Genomic DNA, 19,317 nt, shown 5'->3' with positions numbered 1-19,317 from the left:
ATTTTTGCTTTTCGGGCTTGTTTATCGAAAATGAAAGAAGGTTTTGAATTATTTTTACAATAATTACTTATTAGCTAAATTTAATTATAGCTTACGGACATCATTTCACACGTGTTGATATAATAAAGGTAGAAGCAGCTACTCGGGTGTAGACATTTTGTAGTTTTTTGGCAAACACAGGGCGAAAAACAATCTTTAAGCAAGTCCTTAAAGGTGACTTGAACGTAGCGTAAAGATGGCTTAAGGGATATGCAATCTTTAAGCCACCTTAAAGTCGCCTTTAAGCTGAGCTTATAGGTCCTTTATGTCCAAACGTCTTTAAGTCACATTTAGGCCATCTTTAAGCCACGTTTAAGCATCTTTAAATGGCATTTACGCTCCCTTTAAGTTTTCTTTACACCATCTTTAAGTTCCTCTTAAGTCAAGTTTGATCAAGCTGAACAAATTCATCTTAAAAACATATATTAAATGCAAAAGCTCTTTTATACGGATGGGAGGGGGTGGTCCAAGTGATCATATAATTTCCATAAAGGGGGGGGGGTGTTCCAGACGGTATTAATTGTCGCTCCATTAAACACAGATTGCTATCATCAACACCGCTCCAATGGACACAGATAGCCGTTATAAAATTATTTATAATTTTTTAAAAATCTTTTTTTGGTTTCAAAATTATTGTAGGCGCAGTCTGTGTATCTAAATCTGCGCACAAAATTATATCAAAATATGTTTGTTTCCTATTATAAATTAATCGCTGAAATCTCTCTTTTTTTCTCTCTCTCTCTCTCTCTCTTAGCTCATCTGGTTATTTTTTTTCGCGACTAAACGCGAAACTTTCACGATAAAACGCGTTAGTTTCGCGAATAAACACGTTAGTTTCGCGAATAAACGCGTAAATTTTGCGAATAAACGCGTAACTTTCGCGAATTAACGCGAAACCATTATATAAATATTGTCATTTCATACCGAACCCTTATGAAGAAAAACGATTGAAAACAAACATTTTAAGTTTTATATCATTAAATATTGTTCATTATTATTAAAATATCCGTGTTACGTTGATTTATAAAGACATAAGTATCCGTTTTGCATATAGATATTAATAAATCTGATAAAACTTATTAATATAATAAGAATATATAATATTCTTATATGTTATATTTAAATCTAGATGACGTTAATTCGTCCTCCAAATTTATCACATATGCATATGTCATTCAAAAATTAATACTAAGATTTTAAAGGTTTCCGACGGTTGAATTTGTATCAATTTTATAAGATAAAAATCATCAATGAATGCCTGTTCGAACACAGGGTCGGCGAACAACTGAAAACGTAATATGATACTCAAACATATTATCTACTTTGGACAAAAAGCTTGAAAATTTCAACTCACAGATTGACTTATCTTCCTGATATTAAACTAGACGTTAAGTTATGTATATAACATATATTATAACGTTTCAAACATTGATATCCTTTAAATTCTAAAATGATACTTAATAAAACGTTTAATTCGAATTAAAATTGTTATAATTAAAATATGTTGCTGCCTCATTTTCAATAATAAAGTGCCCATTAGAATGTGAGAAGCGCGATGCATTATGTCCTTTGAAACTCAGTACTGAGATTCTAAAGATTACATGTATTTATGTTTATTTGCTTTAGGTTAAATCTAATTCATTTACATCTTTATATTATTTAAATTAATATATTTGTTTTCAGTAATTATTCTTCATAAAGGTTCTTCTATGAAATAACAATATTTATACTTATGTTTCGCGTTTAATCGCGAAAGTTTTGCGTTTAATCGCGAAAATAACGCGTTATATCGCAAAGTTTTCGCATTTATTCGCGAAAGTAACGCGTTATATCGCGAAGGTTTCGCGTTTATTCGCAAAAGTAACGCGTTATATCGCGATTGTTACGCGTTTATTCGCGAAACTTTCGCGTTTATTCGCGAAAAAAAAAAAAATTTTTTACCTACGAAAATGAGCTCAATGTGCTTTCGTAAATTAGAGTCTATTGTTTGTCCAACTTAAGAGAACCCCTGGAATTAACACAAAATATAAAGATATACACAACAGGTGTGTCGTGTGCCCAAGTGCACGTCAGGGTTTCTTAAGGTGTTGAAATCCTAGTATGCACGTACATACGATAGGTCTAGTGAATGAAAGTTTATTCACATTTGTAATTCATTTTCAAAGTATTATTTCCTAACTCTGGGTTTTACAAATGTTACGTCTACAAATTAAAGACACATGTATGTAAGATTAAAATCTAGAGGCTAAATAATTACTGTACCGGTGATCATAAATGCGGGTTAATTATTTAAATATATGTAAAAGGGTAAATATGTCACATACCCAGCCTGGTACATCATACAATTGTATGCACACGTATATGTATACATCATTTGCAATTGCCACATGCAGTAAATACGTCACCGATAATCGGTAATATTGTTTGTTATAGAATCGATAGTTTAAAAATCATGTATACAATTAAATATCTTAACATATATGATTTCATTTTTTTATTCTAGATCTGTTGTAAATGTATAATAATCAATATTATTAAAAATATACATACTGAAACGGCGCTGTGATCATGAAAACCGGGAAATTGCGTAGAACTAATACCCTAAGAGTTTCAATGCATTTAATAAAAGAAATATTTTCATCTTCTTTCTTGCATTTCATTAAGCTTTGAATAAGATGAACGTATATCTACTCGGTTTAAATGTATTAACTAAGTACTAGTAAGCCTAACGGTTTCCATTTAGATATTATATTTTTTTCTGAAGACCAAGTTCTGTATTTCATTCTAAATACATGCATGCATGTAAATTATAAATCAAATATAATTGATTGTTACAAACTGAATTAAAGTCAAAATCTTTTTAAGTAAAAAATATACCCAATACATTGATTCAACTGCCACTACGAACAAGCGACGTTATTGGCCGAAATTTGCCATGTTTCAAATATGCACAGCACCAAACATTTTAAAAGCCTTGAATTTATCAAATCCAATGATATAACATATATTTAACTTAAACATATATATCATGAAATTGATGCTGAAAACTGTTCCATTTTTAGCAAGACGTTGAAGTTTTAAACGCGACGCCATGCATATTTACGGGGGAAGTAAGTCTATCTGTGTTGTAAAAACATACCGGTATCTGTGCATGAGTTTTGAGCTTGTAAACCGCAGATCACAAGTTTGAATTTGCATGCGTTTCATTTCAATTTCATTGAACTTTTGAAACTATAAGTGTTTAAATACCAATTGCAAATTGTATTTATTTTCACCTATATGACTTACATGTATATACTTCTGATATAGTATGCCACATTGCATCTTTTCTAATCAAGAACATTTATGTTGATTTGAGACACTATTCAAAGGTGTAGTGAGTCAGTCACATGTAAATACAAGTACCTGACGGCTTCCATTTGTTAAGCTCTAAAGTACAGGAAGCAAAAAAAAACTCTCTAAAGCTTTCATAATCTTTCTGATAACAAGTCTTAATTTTAAAAGCATGAACAATGATCTTGAAGAAGGTATACGTAGGGGAAAAGGGGGACAGGGGTCTTCGACTCTCTGCAAGTTTGATAACCAATCTCAATTAAAAAATATCATTGAATGAAAAAGAAATGGGAATGATTTGAGTGGACTTGAAAGATGTTAAAAACAAATTCAATCTGTTCATGTTTTAAAATATTGTTCGAACCCAAATCTACACTCAGAGAGAGAGAGAGAGAGAGAGAGAGAGAGAGAGAGAGAGAGAGAGAGAGAGAGAGAGAGAGAGAGAGAGAGAGAGAGAGACGGGTTTTAATCATGTAGTTTTCTGCTTTAACAACGTAGTATGTAATCAAATCAACTTTCATACATAGAGTGTGTAAGAATCATATTATACATTAAAAACACTATAAAATACTTTATTGTCAAACATACTTTTATTTTCTTCGGACTTCAAAACTTTATCACGGAAATAGCACGAGGTGTGGCTCGCGGCTGATTTGATTGGCAGGTGTAGTACGTGGACTGAAACTGCTTTGTTGGATTATATTACAATGTGCATTACTTTAAACGATACATATTAGTAAATTACAAATGAAATGTCTCTCTCTCTCTCTCTCTCTCTCTCTCTCTCTCTCTCTCTCTCTCTCTCAGTTTCTTCAAATAAATGATGTCTGAACAAAATATTTAAAAGTGTTCGATTAAGATGAAGTCAAAAATTTTAAGACAAGATCACGGAAGAAACTTTATCTAAATGTTTAAATTGTCTTATAAAGATGAAGTCGAAAATTTTAGGACAATATCACGAAAGAAACTTTATCTAAATGTTTAAATTGTCTTATGAAGATGAAGTTAAAAAATTTTAAGACAAGGAACTCTGTCTAAATGTTTAAAATGTCTGATAAAGATGGAGTCAAAAACTTTAACGGGACTTGTACACGATTTGACATAAAAATTTTAGATTTTATTTTTCCATGTTCAATGTTAATACTGATAAACATAGAACTTAATAATGCTATGTCAAAATTTAAAAGTCAAATATCAAGTCATAAGCAAGATACAGAGTTCATAATTCTTTGTTTTGTAAACAAAGCTCAAATATTGTCATTTTTTCACATGTGTTGTATTGGTGTAAGTTTCAAACAAATGTATCTTTCTTTTGTTGATAATAGTATTTAAAAAGATATTGAATTGTTTTATACACGTCATTTTGTCTTAGAAATAGTAATTCTCTACTTTACATTTTTTGTAAACAATTAAAAGACTCGAGCTTTGTTTACATAATAATCAATTCTTACCTCTGTATCTCGCTTTTAACTTGACTTTAACATTCAATATTTCGGTCAATCATTTAAAATGCACCAGGTTACCATTATATACATAAAAAATAAAGATAAAATTGTTGATGTCAAATCGTGTCCAAGTCCCTTTCAGTCAAAATCACGGAAGGAACTTTATATACCGATATCGATCCACTGATTCTACGTTTCCTTCTATAAAAACCAATATACCACATGCACAGTGTAGGAACGGGAGAGTACAGTTAAGGGCAGCACTATTTGTCGAAACAAATAAACAAATAGAAGAGGTAGCTCTGCGAACAGTCGAAGATTTTAATCAAACGAATTGATAAATGGATGTAAACAAAACTTCTTTAACAATTCAATAGGTTATGGTAATAAACTGGCACAAGTATAAACAGTTGTATTCCTTTTGCATTATGATTTTCAATTAACTTTTTGACAATCAATATCCAAAGTAACATTCCAAATTTGAAATTATTATTTTGTACGAAATACAATCATTAATATATTACGACTGAAAAGGGGACATGTAGAGGTAGATACTGAATATACTTTAAGAGAGTAACCCGATAATTTGATATCATTGCAAATAAAAGTAGGAAAATCCTCAGAATATCATGAGTTGTCATTATTTCATACTGTACGCGTAACGCAATTTTAAGCATACATTTAGTATTTTACTGTACGCGTAGTTCTATGGTTAAGCATTGATTTGTAATCATTTTGGTAAGTTAACTCAATAGAATGACCATTGTATGATTGACCTCATCGCTTCAAAAACTGTCAATGATGAAAAACAAATATTTTTGCTGCAGTTTTTTGTAAATAGTAGTTTTTTAATCGACATTGCACATCCTTTTACATAGCTGCCATATGCACACGAATACTATTTTGAAAAAAAAATATATAGGTTTTGGATTAATGAGATTTATAAGCGGAGTTCTAGAACAAGTTTTTGGATTCAAGTATTTATACTGACAAGTTGAACTAGAAACTTCATATATCAAATATTGAAGTACGGACGGGAGTTGATTTTATCGATTATCATGTATTTTAAAATCAGTGATATGTGATTTTGCATGGCAAGTAGTATAAGTAATCGAAATATTTCTGAGAAATTGTATGGATCCAGGCAAGATTAAACTCAAGTTTTGTTCAACTAAACGCTTGACTGTCTAAGTCAATCTCCGACAAGCAAGAGAGAATTTCTGTTTTGTCGGATATTAACGGAGACATCCTAGCGTCTGGTTGAACGAGACTAGTACATTGAAGCCTAGCGTATGAATACTTACGACTTCAAAAAATATCTAAACTGTTTGTACCATTTAAAATCTTACTATTTTCATGGTATTAATAAATAGGTTTTCTTGAAAAACAATGCTTTAGAATACATTGCATCTGAATTTATCGATTATTTTCAGGAACTAAGTGTTGTCAGCGGTATTGATTTGTGCTTAGGTCCAAACACTGTTTCTCTTTCGGTTTGCCCGAGTAAGTGCATAGGAGAGTTAATTAAAATCAACTCCCAATAATATACTTACAGTATACGCAATTGATATCAAAGCCTTATATATAATATAAAGCCTTATGTATAATTAAAAACTAGACTTTGACCCGTGCGTGCACGGGTTTACATTGCATATGATATCGGACATTAACGTATTGTTGACATTTACATAACCAAACTTTAAGCCTACAATAATACTTTTAATTTCACTACACTCTGCTTAGTAAGAATAATCTAAATGTGTCTCGGGACAGGCCTTCAACACAGTTAAAACACCTCCCATATATCTGAAGTTATGAAGCTGCATTGAAAATAACAGTTGGCTGTTTTGTCAATATATCTCAAGTAGCTGAATATATAGACTGAAGATATATGCCAGACATGCTAATATCAACATTCTGTCAAGTCATCCACAAAATATCACGACACAATTACTCAGATATCTCTCTTTATGTAGTCAGCTACTTGTGCATTTTGTTACAGATATGAATCTTTTTTGGCTGTTTTGTCAATATATCTCAAGTAGCTGAATATATAGATTGAAGATATATGTAAGTCTTGCTCATATAAACATTCTGTCAAGTCATTCACATAATATTACGACACAATTACTCAGATATCTCTCTTTATGTAGTCAGCTACTTGTGCGTTTCGTTACAAATATCTTTATTTTTTGGAGGTTTTGTCAATATATCCCAAGTAGCTGTATATAGATTGCTGATATTTACAAGTCTTGTTTATCTTAATATTATGTTAGGACATCCACACGACATAATTACTCATTCATCTTTCTCAATGTCGTCGGTTACTAGTGCATTTTGTTATAAAACTTCCATTTTTAACAGTTTAGTTGATAAACCTCAGGTAGCTGTGTAAAAAGAATGAAGATATCTACTAGTGTGGTTATTTTAAACATTCTATTAGGTCACCAACATGATATTATGACACAATTACTTAGATATCCCTTTAAATCTCGTCAGCTTTTAAAATATTTTGTTAAAATTATTTCTATTTTTTTTTAGGATTTTGTCATCATTTTTCAAGTAGATTTGTGTATAGATTGCTCATATTAAGCAGTCTTGCTTATTTTATATGAGTTTATATAAAGTGTTTGTAAGTAAAAAGATGTACAGTGACATTAAATCAAGATACATTTACTTTTTAAATGACATGTCACATCACAGACCACTGTGTCAATTTTCAATAAATTCTTAATAGTCAAAGTTTGAGATTAAAACAAAGTTGCATGCAAATTTTTAATTCTAATGTCTATTATCTAAGCGGCTGGGTCCTTTGAGAGGGACACCATTTAAATAATGTCAGGTACATTGCAGTAAAACTCAGATTGTTTTTGCGTAAGGAGCCTTAAATGTCTATGTAGAGAGCCAAGGTCATAGCATACAACTTAATATACTGTAGTCTGGACCGAGTGTTCTAAATCTAGCTCATGCTTTACACAAAAAGTGCTTTGGTTTATGTGATCTTAAAATTAAGTTTATAAGTTAAAGGTCAAAATCAAAGTAGACATCAATAAAACAGATGTCTAGTCTATGTTGTCTCCTTAATATGTCATATTCAGTTTTAGTTTCACTAAAAGACGTAAGGGGTGTGATGTGACCTTGACGCTATTTAGAAGATCAAAATCCCAATGATATATTATATAGTTGTGAAATACAAATAATAGATTAATCATAAATTTAAATAGATCTTAAATCTTTTGATCGGTCACTCTCTCTGCGGTATAATACAAGTATTTCGCACACATTCGCAATCATTAATACGCTGTCATGTACTAAAAAAAATTAACTATGTGTTTTGCCGTGACTGAATTATAACTGTATTTGAATTGCTGCCCTCTTCAATAAAGGGCTGATGCATGCCATTCATTTACTCATTAATAAGCACTAATATATAACATTATGACTATAATCATATTGACAATCCTTATCGACACGAAGCTGCAACAGAAGACCTCCTCGTTGCAACGAGCTCGGTTCTAATTGAATTTGCTGCGGTTTTTTAAAAGTGTCTTAAAGATCGTTAACATTGTAATTATTGAAGCAGTGAGAAATTAAGATTCTTCTTGGAATAGTCATTACTAAGGGGTTTTTTTTGAGGTTGAATTAAAAAATAAAAATACAAACACGACAAACACAATGACAGACCATAAACAAAACAAACACAAAATGCAGGTGAGAAGAGAAGTTATTGAAAACATTGTCGAAGACAAAATAAACAGCAAATTTAAAATGAGTACAATCTTTTGTACAAACAATGCAGACACCAATATTTAAACGGCTCTGGCTGTTCTCTCAATGGTCATTTTGTCCATGTTAAGTGTTTCTTTTTCTTTATGAACTATCTTCAAAGATTATATTAATCACAAAAAATACCAATCATATTAAGCACGCGCAAAAATGTTTTGATGTTTCTTCATTTGTAATTTATTTCAGTTGTTGCTGAATGCAATCCCTTTTTATCAGAGTGTACACTTAAACTTTTCGTTGAGTGTATACAATCATGCATAAATCAAACATCAATATATATATTTACATTCATTTTCTTTCATTGATTAATTTGAGTGATATTTACGCAAAACACAGAAGACCCAATCATTAAATCTGGTGCGGATGAATACATTCAATTTTCATTCAGTATTTCTAGAAGAATATGTTTCAATCTCCTCGCGACTTCAAAATCAGATCACGACTTGATATAATACTTACGCTGATAAATATTTCATTGATGTAAATATTTTTTAACAGTTAAATAAATTCAGTTTATTAATTTCTTAGTATACCAAAACCTTTATTCTTTAAATAATAGAATGAAAAAAAAATATGTTATTTGAAATTAAAGCGATTTGTACTATTTTTGTCAGCATAGTTCAGCTGTTCTAATGGCTCTTTCGTTAATTGCGCAATACTCAATTGTTGAATAAAGCAGAGATTTTGAAAAAAAGATGACAAAAAAATATTGTGGAAATTGAATGTTTAAAAACGCTAGCGCACGTTATTCAAGTAGTATGCACACACCGTTGCAGTTATGAGACCACATCCTTCAAAAAGTAATGATTCAATGCTTAAATCATTCTGTTTGCTTTACTTACGGTATTCGCGTTAACTATTACTACATATTTGAGCTCACCGTATTCATGTTTTTAAGCCGTCCAGGATCATACCAATACCTGAAACCCAAAACCGTATTTGCAATGAGAAAAACAAAACCAGCCAGAACGTTTTTGGTCCTCCACAAAAAGTGAGGGTTTTTCGACAGCCCCGTTTCCTATTTTGATTTAAAATTTCAAAAAAATATCATCTTAATTTCTTTTTCAAATTCTTCAACGCTTTGTATTACTAATTGCTTGAATAAGAACTTACAGACAATGCAATGTCAAAAGAAAGATAATTCCAGAATTTTATAAGTAGCTGTACATTAATTTCTTTGAAAATATTTTCCAAAAATCATATAAAAGTAAGTATTCATTTTTGAGACACAAAACTTGGTACATGTATTCCGAGAAAAGTTATTACTTACGTTCTTTGAACAAAGCGAGATGACTCTTTCTAAATAAAAATTTTAAATTAAAAAAAAATTGTGATATTTCCGCCTCTAAAACCCCTATAAGGGGTCATAAATTCCCCCCTCATACCATATTTTTTTAGATTGATCCCTCTACTCTAAACGATAAACCTAAAAGATTTTGAAAATCGAAAGAAGATTTTAAAAAGTTACAGCTAAATGGTTGTTTTGAACTTTGGCCCCTGCAGATCCCTTATTTTTTCGAATTGTCTACCCAAAAGCTTTTCCTGTCTATGCATTGTGTGTGTCATCATAGAAGTGAAATATTGTAACATTTACATGAACACTTTTTGAGAATAAAACGACGTGTGATTTCAATTTAACATTGAAACTCCCAAAGACGAATTTTATTGACTAAAAAAAACGGGATGACTCGATAATTTGAAATGAAACTTAGACTATATGTTAAATACTTCTATTTAAACAATGTATGTGCCTCTTATGAAATTCCTGAGCTTTTCTGAATTTTTTTGTTTTTCATCCACCCTTTTTTTAACTTTGAGCCCTTGATGGCATATTACTCTTCTTGGACTTTGAAAAAGCATTCGATTCCGTGTGGAATTTCTTGTTTAAGGTTCTAGAAAAATTTAACATTAGCAATAACTTCATAAAATGGGCCAATATACTTTATACCAATCCAATATTTAAGATAAAAAAACAAAACGGCTGGTTGTCAAAAACATGCACAATGACTCGTGGAATAAGACAGGGTTGTCCGCTTTCTGCCTTGCTATATCTTTTTGTCGCTGAAATTCTAGCTATTAAGATAAACAGTAATCAGAACATAAAAAGATCTAAGATAAACATAAACAAAACAGAATGTATTTTATCTAAAAAATCTTTATGAAGAGCTCTATGGTAAATTACGCATTACAATTTTCAGAAAAAAAGATAGAAAAAATGCAAAATTTAGCAAAATAACCAATGTTTTATCAACAAGTGTTATGATCATTCAATTAATGTAAGCCTAAAAACTTAGAAAATATTTCATCAATTAAAATTGTACAACAACCGATATGGAACAACTGCCATTTTTTGTATAAGGGAAACTCCTTATTTTTTAAAAATTTGATTACATGTGGAATTCTATATGTAAACGACTTGTTAAATGACGAAGGAAATTTCAAGTCGCTTCCAGACTTCAAAGACTGTATAAATAAAAAATCAAACTGGATATGTGAATTCAAGATTCTTTCCTCTGTTTTCAAGCCTTCGTGTAGGAAATTTGATTTTTCAAATTGTAAATTTACTAATATGCACAATAATAATTATTTTAATTTTTATTCAGGTTATGAGAATGTATTAGGGCATAGATGTGGTTTTTTCTATGAGAATTTAGTAAATAAGAAGTTTACTAAACCTTGTTATCAGACTGTTTTACAAAAGGAATATGATATTGATTCTGTTGATTGGAAATATATCTACAAATGTAAATTATCAGATATTTCTGATAAACGTCTAGCAGAATTCAATTACAAAGTATTAAATAATATTCTTTGTAACAATGTTTATTTGAGTAAATGGAGTAAAGAAATCCACAGTCAATGTAAAATATGCCAGGAGAATGAAAATACAAAGCATCTTATTTTTGAATGTGATAACGTACTTGAAATATGGAATGCTTTAAATGTTTACACTAAAATTGATATTAAGTGGAAACATGTACTTTTAGGTTTTTTTCATGAACAAAATAGAAAAATTGTACCACTGAATACCCTCATTTCATTTATAGCATACAGAATTTATAAATATAAGATGTATTGTCGGTAACATTCCTTAGAAGAAACAAATTACAATATTTTAAACCATGTAAAGGTATCTACTGTATTTTATGCTTCTGTTTTAAAAAGTCACAATTCATTCGTAGACTATAGAATTTTCCGAAATTTTGTAAAATCAATTTAGAGCATATGTACATTCTATATTTTGTAAAACTGATATAATGAATAAATCTATTAAAAAAAAACAAAAAACTTTGAGCCCTTGTATCTCACAAACGGTAAGAGATAGTAAAATGCTAACGCTTAGGTTTTTGTACATCTAGACATGATAAAACTAACTCTTAAATTTGAATGCTCTCACTCAAAAAGTAGGAATGATATTGCGCTTCAATATATTTTCAGTATTGTCCTTGTAAGAACCGGAAGTACCGGAACTGGAAGTCCCAAACCTTACATACGAGTGTTAGTTGGAATTATTATTAGACTATTCTATATTTGTTTCATTGTTTCTTTCCGTTTTCAAAAATTTACAAAATTTATTAACGCCTTTGTATAACTAGTTGGCTAAACAGGAGCTTATGAGTAGTGCAATGTCAAAAGAAAGTTAACTCCAGAACTTTACAAGTAGCTACACTTCTAATTTCCAGAGGAAAATTTTCAAAAAATCATTTTGAAGTAAGTATTCATTTCTGAGACACAAAATTTGATATGCCTACAGTATTTATACTCTACATTCTTAGAGCAAAGCGAGATAACTCTTTCTGAATAAAATTTTATAATTTAAACAAGTAGTAATCTGTAGGCCTTTCCCTATAAGGAGTCAAAAAGTGGTCCCTTGGATCATAATTTTAATAGTGTACTCTTTATTCTTAACAATAAACTGAAAGGATTTTTAATATCAGATGAAAAGTAAAAAAGTTACAGCTAAAGGGCTGTTTTGCACGTTGGCCCCTAAATATCCCTTTTTTTTTTCGAATTGTCTACCCAAAACCTTCTCCAGTCTGCGCCTTTTGTGTCTCATTATACAACTGAAATATTGTAATGTTAACTTTTTGAGAAAACGAACGACGCGTGATTTTAGTTTAACACTGAAACTCCCATAGAAAATTTTAACAGTCTCATAAAACCGGAAGAACTCAATATTTTTTATTCAAACTTGAAGCATATGTTAAATACTTCTATCTGAACAATGTCTAGGCGTCTTATAAAATTACTAAGGTTTTTTGAAATGTTTTTGTTTTTCATCTCCACTTTTCTCAAGTTTGAGCCCTAATATCTCAAAAAACGGTAAGATTTCGAGAAATGCCTACGCTTCTGATTTTGTAAAACTAGACATGATACATTTAATTTTTAAAATTTGAACGCTCTAACTGAAAAATAATCAAGACATTGTGTTTCAATGAATTTTTAGTATTTCCTTTGTCAATACCGGAAATGCTAGAACCGGAAGTCCAAAACCTTTCATACGCGTGTCACGTGCTTTAAAACCGTTGCATAATTGTTTTTATATGTCACTCTGTTTTCAAAAAACTGCTGACGAAACTTTGTCCAGAATAAGAATAATAAGATACATCAGAATTTTAAGTGTTCTCGACCGAAAAGTCGAAAAGTCCTAATAAAGCGTAGCTTTTTAGAGAAACATTATCTTGAAGTAGGGGTTAAAAATTATCGTTTTCAAAATTGAGCGAAAATGTTTCAAAACTTATAACAATAACGATATAAATGATGTAATGTTACGCAACCTAAAGAGTCGTGTGTTCTAGTTGTTTACACAACAGTCTTTTCTCCGAATTGCGAGTTAGACAATGCTGTGAGGGGTTGAACATTTTTAGTCACATAGTCATGTAGTGACCGGGTACGGGATGTTACCTGGTTTGTAAATTTCATTGGTAAATACACCGTGTTCTTTCTCCCGTGTTGACCAGTCGAACACAGGCAGTCGATTTACGGACTTAATTAGCATAAGATGGCCGGTGTAACGACGAAAAGTGACCCCCGTAGAATATTGACCGAGGGTCATTTTTCTACGTTGAAACATGACCCACTCAGCTGTAGAATACTTTGATTACATCGTAGAAATTATGACCTTAGGGTCATATTTCTCCGTGTGGGTTGTAGAAAAATGACCCCGTGGAATATTGACTGAATTTTATTAGATACTCTATGTCTACATTTTCTGGGTCTTTTTTTTGCCTTAGGGTGGATACAGGGATGGTGGTGATGGGGGGGGATTACATTGCCTGCTTGCATTGGTATTCAGATTTTTTTCATCGTATAACCTTGTACGAATAACCAGCTTCGGTTCGCTTTTCTGATCGCTTGTCATTGCCTAACATCATTATTTCAGTCTGTTTTTTTTTAATTTTTCAAAAAAAGGAAAAGATATATATTTGTCTTTTACTTAAGTATATTGTTCCATGACTGAATAGGATCGATATCAATCTAAATGAAACAAACAAAACTTGTACAAATTGTAAACAGAAACTGATACCAGTAAATTTACTCGGGAAGAGAAAATTATTTATCATGGCCTCTATTACAATAAGAAATTGATTATTAACCATTGGTCTGAAATAGGCACATGATCATCTCATCACATGTGTGAATTCAGAAAATTTTATCGGGGGGGGGGGGGTATTTTTGGGAAGGGGGTCGAGGCCTATTATCGGTAAATTTAATAAGTGACCTTTATAAACTTTGGTATTTTCCATCCCTTAGATCCGCGATCGATTGCATGCGTCATCTGATTTGGATATTTTTCACAATCAATTCTTTATTGTTACAACAGGGTTAAAAAGAATGTTTTTTAAATGCTTGATTTTTAAACCATATAAACATCACCAATCCCAAAACTTCGAATTTAGAATTGAACACAAGAAACTAAATACTTTAAAAATGAGTCTGCCTGAATTTAAATTCGATATCTGTCGTAATCAAATTAACATTAAGAATGTACTTGCAAATGTCGGTACATGAATACATGACTGTATAACAGTTAGAGCATATTGCAAAGAAACAATGACACTTAAAAGGGCTTTGGCACTGATTTTGACTACATTTGAATATAACTCTGGTATTTAAAAACGACATTTGAATCTAGTAAATAATACGGGCATATTCTTACATAACTTTAAACTTTACTTTGATTTCCCATTATAGTATCCCAAGCAATCATACTCATTTTTAGCAGTTTCTAAAAGTAGAAACAACAGCTGCTTTTTGTTACCTTTCTCGAAAAAGTTATCTCTTAACTGAGTGTTGATAAAGAACACAATCTATTGAGATATATTTGTTGATAAGTAAAAAACGAGGCATAAGAACTGCTGCAAGGACCAGATTAATACATACCAAACTTGCAAATCATAAAAGAATATTGACCTGTTATCCCTGATCATATCCTACTGTTGACTATTAAATTTAAAGACTGCTTACTTGCGTACAACTTATAATTAGATAAAAAGAGAGAAACATGTACACTTAAATCAAAATGGATAGAAACGGGTCATAACTATACACAAGAACATGGAACAAAATTTTTTAACTCCATTTTAAATCTACAAAAGAATCAAAATTACATTGATTACAATTCTAAATTCTTCATTGAAATTTTCCGACAAATGAATATATTTTCAAAAAAAAAACCACCAGAATCTCCTTTGTGCACTTTCGATAAAAAAAAGAGTATTTAACATTTATTTTATGAATGGATTGTGGTAAAAAAAAATGATGGACTGATGTTGAAGAATAGATTATAAGACAGTTTGATTTGTTAATAACATTTGATAAACAATCAGTTCTTTTTAGAAAATATAAAAATAGAGAAATTTATAAATTTTTTAACTTGGTAGTTCTTATTGTGAAGCAATATATTTTTTCTTGAAACACAAATCAAAATATACATGAATTAAAAACTATTATAATAGAAAGGCATTTGATCGAAAAATATATGCTAAAGAAAAATTGTAGATACATGTATGAGGAGTATGAAAGCTATCGCAAAAATATGTGATAAGCTGTAGTACTGTAGTATATATGGTTAAATTGTTTCTTTATTGTATTTTTTTTTCTATTTTGTTTAGTACTGCAATGGTTTTTTTTTCTATATCCTCTTTGAAGTATCCATGTAGAACAGGGTCCTATCACGTGAATATGCTTTAAATATTATATACATATGTCAACAAAGCCACTACCCCTTTCCCTCTCTCTCTCTCTCTCTCTTTCTCTCTCTCAAAATTTACTTTTACTACACAAGGACTATACAGTATCTGTTGGTAAATGTCTTATTCCAACAGATACTGTACAGACACGTATGTACATATATATGTTATGAAAGTGGAAAATTCAATTAGAAAAAGAGTAAAAAACGAAGTCATCATCAACGTGTTGCATTTTGCATACAGAAATTCGGGAAGGGGGGTCCTTTACAGCATTGCAGTGTATGATTGTACTTGACGGTTTGTTATAGATCTAATTAGTTATAAAGTTTATTTAAGCCAAAATACATATGTCGGGTAAGCAACATTCGGTCTAATATAATGTCATTTGGGACTGACTGCATCATTGCATCCTCCAAAACCTTGAATCAGCGATGCCATTGATCATTACCTTTTGATTTGAGTAGAGTTTCATGCATGTGTATATTTAGGAAACAATTTAGGAACTTCAATATCAGAACACTGAACAATGCAAAACGTTTTGTAACCTTTATTGTTGGTTGGAATAAACACAAATTGGTCTCTGCAACTTTTTTTTCTCAAACAAGTATTTGATATAGGTATTGGCTGATACTAAGAGCAGTCTGGGTTCAATTACAATGTACATTGGAAAAAACCCCCCACATATGCCATGCTAACACAAAGGCAGTATTACATTCTTAAATTACTTTGGAATTGAAAAGCAGACTTGATCAAAATCTATTAGAATCAATCACTCATACATGTACCTGTAGTCATGAATATGTTTAAATATAATTATCACTATAAGACACTAAAAGCCATCTTGTGTGATGATTCATGTATATTGCACTTAAATCAGTAAAATTCGATAAAATCATGAAATATTTAAATAAAATAGAGACTAGAAATTTTTGTAGAGGCCAAATTTGAAGCCAGGACACAATTTGGGGCTAAGCCGAAATTAAGACCAAAAGTTCTCATTCAAAAAGGGTTTGTTTTTGTTTATTTGTTTTCCAGCTTTTAATTACAAGAGGTGGCCACTTTGTTTATGGTTAAAACAACGAAAAAAATTACAAACCTCTCCACCAATGGTAACATTTTTAAGTTCAAAAGTAAAAAAAATTGAATTTATATGATCTCCACTTTGTCTTTGGAAGCAGATAAAAAATATTGTAGAAAAAAAAACTCCCACGCATTAGTATTTTGAAACTGGCGATTAATGTTTTCGTTTTTTCTTCTTTTCGCTTGTCCTGATTTCGGATTAGTCTGTTCTATTTTTTTTAAAAACGATGTACGTACTTACACAACTTTATTGAGCATGTAATGGCGGCGATGCAGAGTTTGAAGTTAAAGTTATCAGACATTTGGTGTAACGTTATTGCAATTGTAATAAATACAAATTCCTAATTTACACGCGCGTTGTTGTCTTATGTGTACCTGTAAAATACAAGTAAGTCTGTTAGTGTGACGGTGTTTTGTTTGGATGTCATACATTCAGTTTAGCTGAATAGAACAGATACTAAAAAATCCGCTTTATTTATCGAAATTTCACATCTGTCTTCTGTGGTTTTTCTTCTAAAAATATACAATACGTAGTCATTATATAAGTTTACGTTTATCTATTAAATCATCTACTATAACAATAGGGCCTATGTAGCAAAGCGAGCATAATGCAAAAAGAGAGCGCATGCGAGCACATCATAATGCACATACCCCTTGGCGGAGGAGGGGGCGGGGCGCAGCCCTAAAAAGGCTTAGCTTAGTGGCTCCACAAGGCAAGCTGACAAGTACTTCAAGATAAACACAGACATCGTTTTGTTCAAAGTAATGCTATATATGTAAAAGGGTAACACGCGAGGCGCAAACTTAGTTCCGTCTAATCTTTCATATGTTTTCGCTGCCCCCCCCCCCCCACCCCCTCCGGACACTTGTTAAACATGAATGATAAACGTATCGCTTAATTTCTATAATTTCTATGTAGTTTATACGCGAGGTCAAAATTCTATGGGGGTCAGTTTTCAACGTGTGAGTGGTCGTAGATCTACAGGTCTGGAATGGTTTTCCACTGTAGAAAAAGGACCCTTCTTGTCATAGAATACTGACCCTGGGTCAGTTGTCTCCGTAGAAATTTGACCCCCGGGTCAATATTCTACGTGGGTCACTTTTCGTCGTTACACCGGCACAGGTCAATTTTTTTTCTCAATTTTTTTTTAAAATTTCTTTTATTAATTATCGTTAACAACCCCTTATATATGTCTCCAGTCGAAAAATAACATAAATATCACGACTTTTTGGCATTTTATATTCACACTCGTTCCCCCGATATACAAAAAGAGAGAAGGTTAGCAACTTCCGTTTGTTTACATTGAGGTACCACCTGGGAAATTCAAACGATTAAATAGAAAGGAGGGGGGGGGGGGGGTAGTGCACGGTCCAGTCCACAAGCACATGAGATGGCCGGCAGATCGCTGTAAAAGCTAAAATGAACAAATAACACTAACAGACAATCAGCATACATAATCAAAATTGCAAAGTGCAGTTTAATACAAACTACACAAAACATACCAAAACATGCCATAATCTAAATGATTAAGAAATTAGATCCTTAAAAAAACAGCTCAACTTAGCATTTGTATGAAAAAATATATTACCTTGACAATGTAAATCATAATACACTTACATCAAGGTGCCTGACTGACTCTAAAGACAGAAAATGTGCTTATTTGCATTTGCTGCAGACTTTGTCATGTGCACGCTTTCACACTAGGACGATTTCTCTGCATCATAACAAATTAATATGGAACTCGTACCACTATACACTGAATTTCAAATTGAAAATAATTGATTAACGCTTAAACTACAAAGTACATTGATCGTAGCTTCTTCCATGATAGGGACTCGTCTTAAGCCAATGTACTTTGCAAATACTCTAGATCTGGTAACGAAATCGGCCGCATTCTCTACATTGTTTTCGTGCATTGCTTTACATATTTTACGACCTTCGACATATTCAACGTCGTCTTGTTAATCTTCACGTACCTTACCCGATTGGTCTAAAAGATTAGGATATGCTTAGGCACACTCCGGGATCACTGCCCACTTTCATGTAGAAGCAGCGCACTTGGCAAAAGTGTCAACCTCAGTTACTGGGGTACTTTTCATGGTTTCGAGGGTCTCATTTTTTTCATTTTTGAATTAACAGTGTTCATGAAAACAACTAGCTTACTTTGTAATTAGACTGAAATAAATTTTATTAATTTACGAAATTCGGGGTTGGTGCACAAGTTAATATTATTATGTTAATAACATTATGTTTAATGAAAATTACTAAACCAAAGACAGTGGAGCTCTCTTGCTCTGATCTCCAATTATAATTTTTATTGGAGAAGTGTTTTGAAGATAAAAAGGGTGGTACTAAATCATGGTTTCGGCAATATTTTATTAACGTCTTTTCACCTTACTCGATAAACCTCAGAACCTGAGCGTGAAAATACATGTATGTT

At 31.5% G+C, this 19,317-nt stretch overlaps 1 protein-coding gene across 1 annotated transcript in view; it reads left to right on the top strand.

Moving 5' to 3' along the window:
* The window catches only part of LOC128182123 (uncharacterized), a 36,055-nt gene that overhangs the window by 10,641 nt on the left and 6,097 nt on the right, over positions 1-19,317 (top strand). The gene's annotated exons all lie outside the window — the stretch shown is intronic.

The sequence above is a fragment of the Crassostrea angulata genome, chromosome 4, assembly GCF_025612915.1.
Source record: "Crassostrea angulata isolate pt1a10 chromosome 4, ASM2561291v2, whole genome shotgun sequence".
Lineage (NCBI taxonomy): Eukaryota > Metazoa > Mollusca > Bivalvia > Ostreida > Ostreidae > Magallana > Magallana angulata.
Note: the sequence above shows the minus strand (reverse complement) of the source record. Positions and strands in the feature narration are given on the sequence as shown.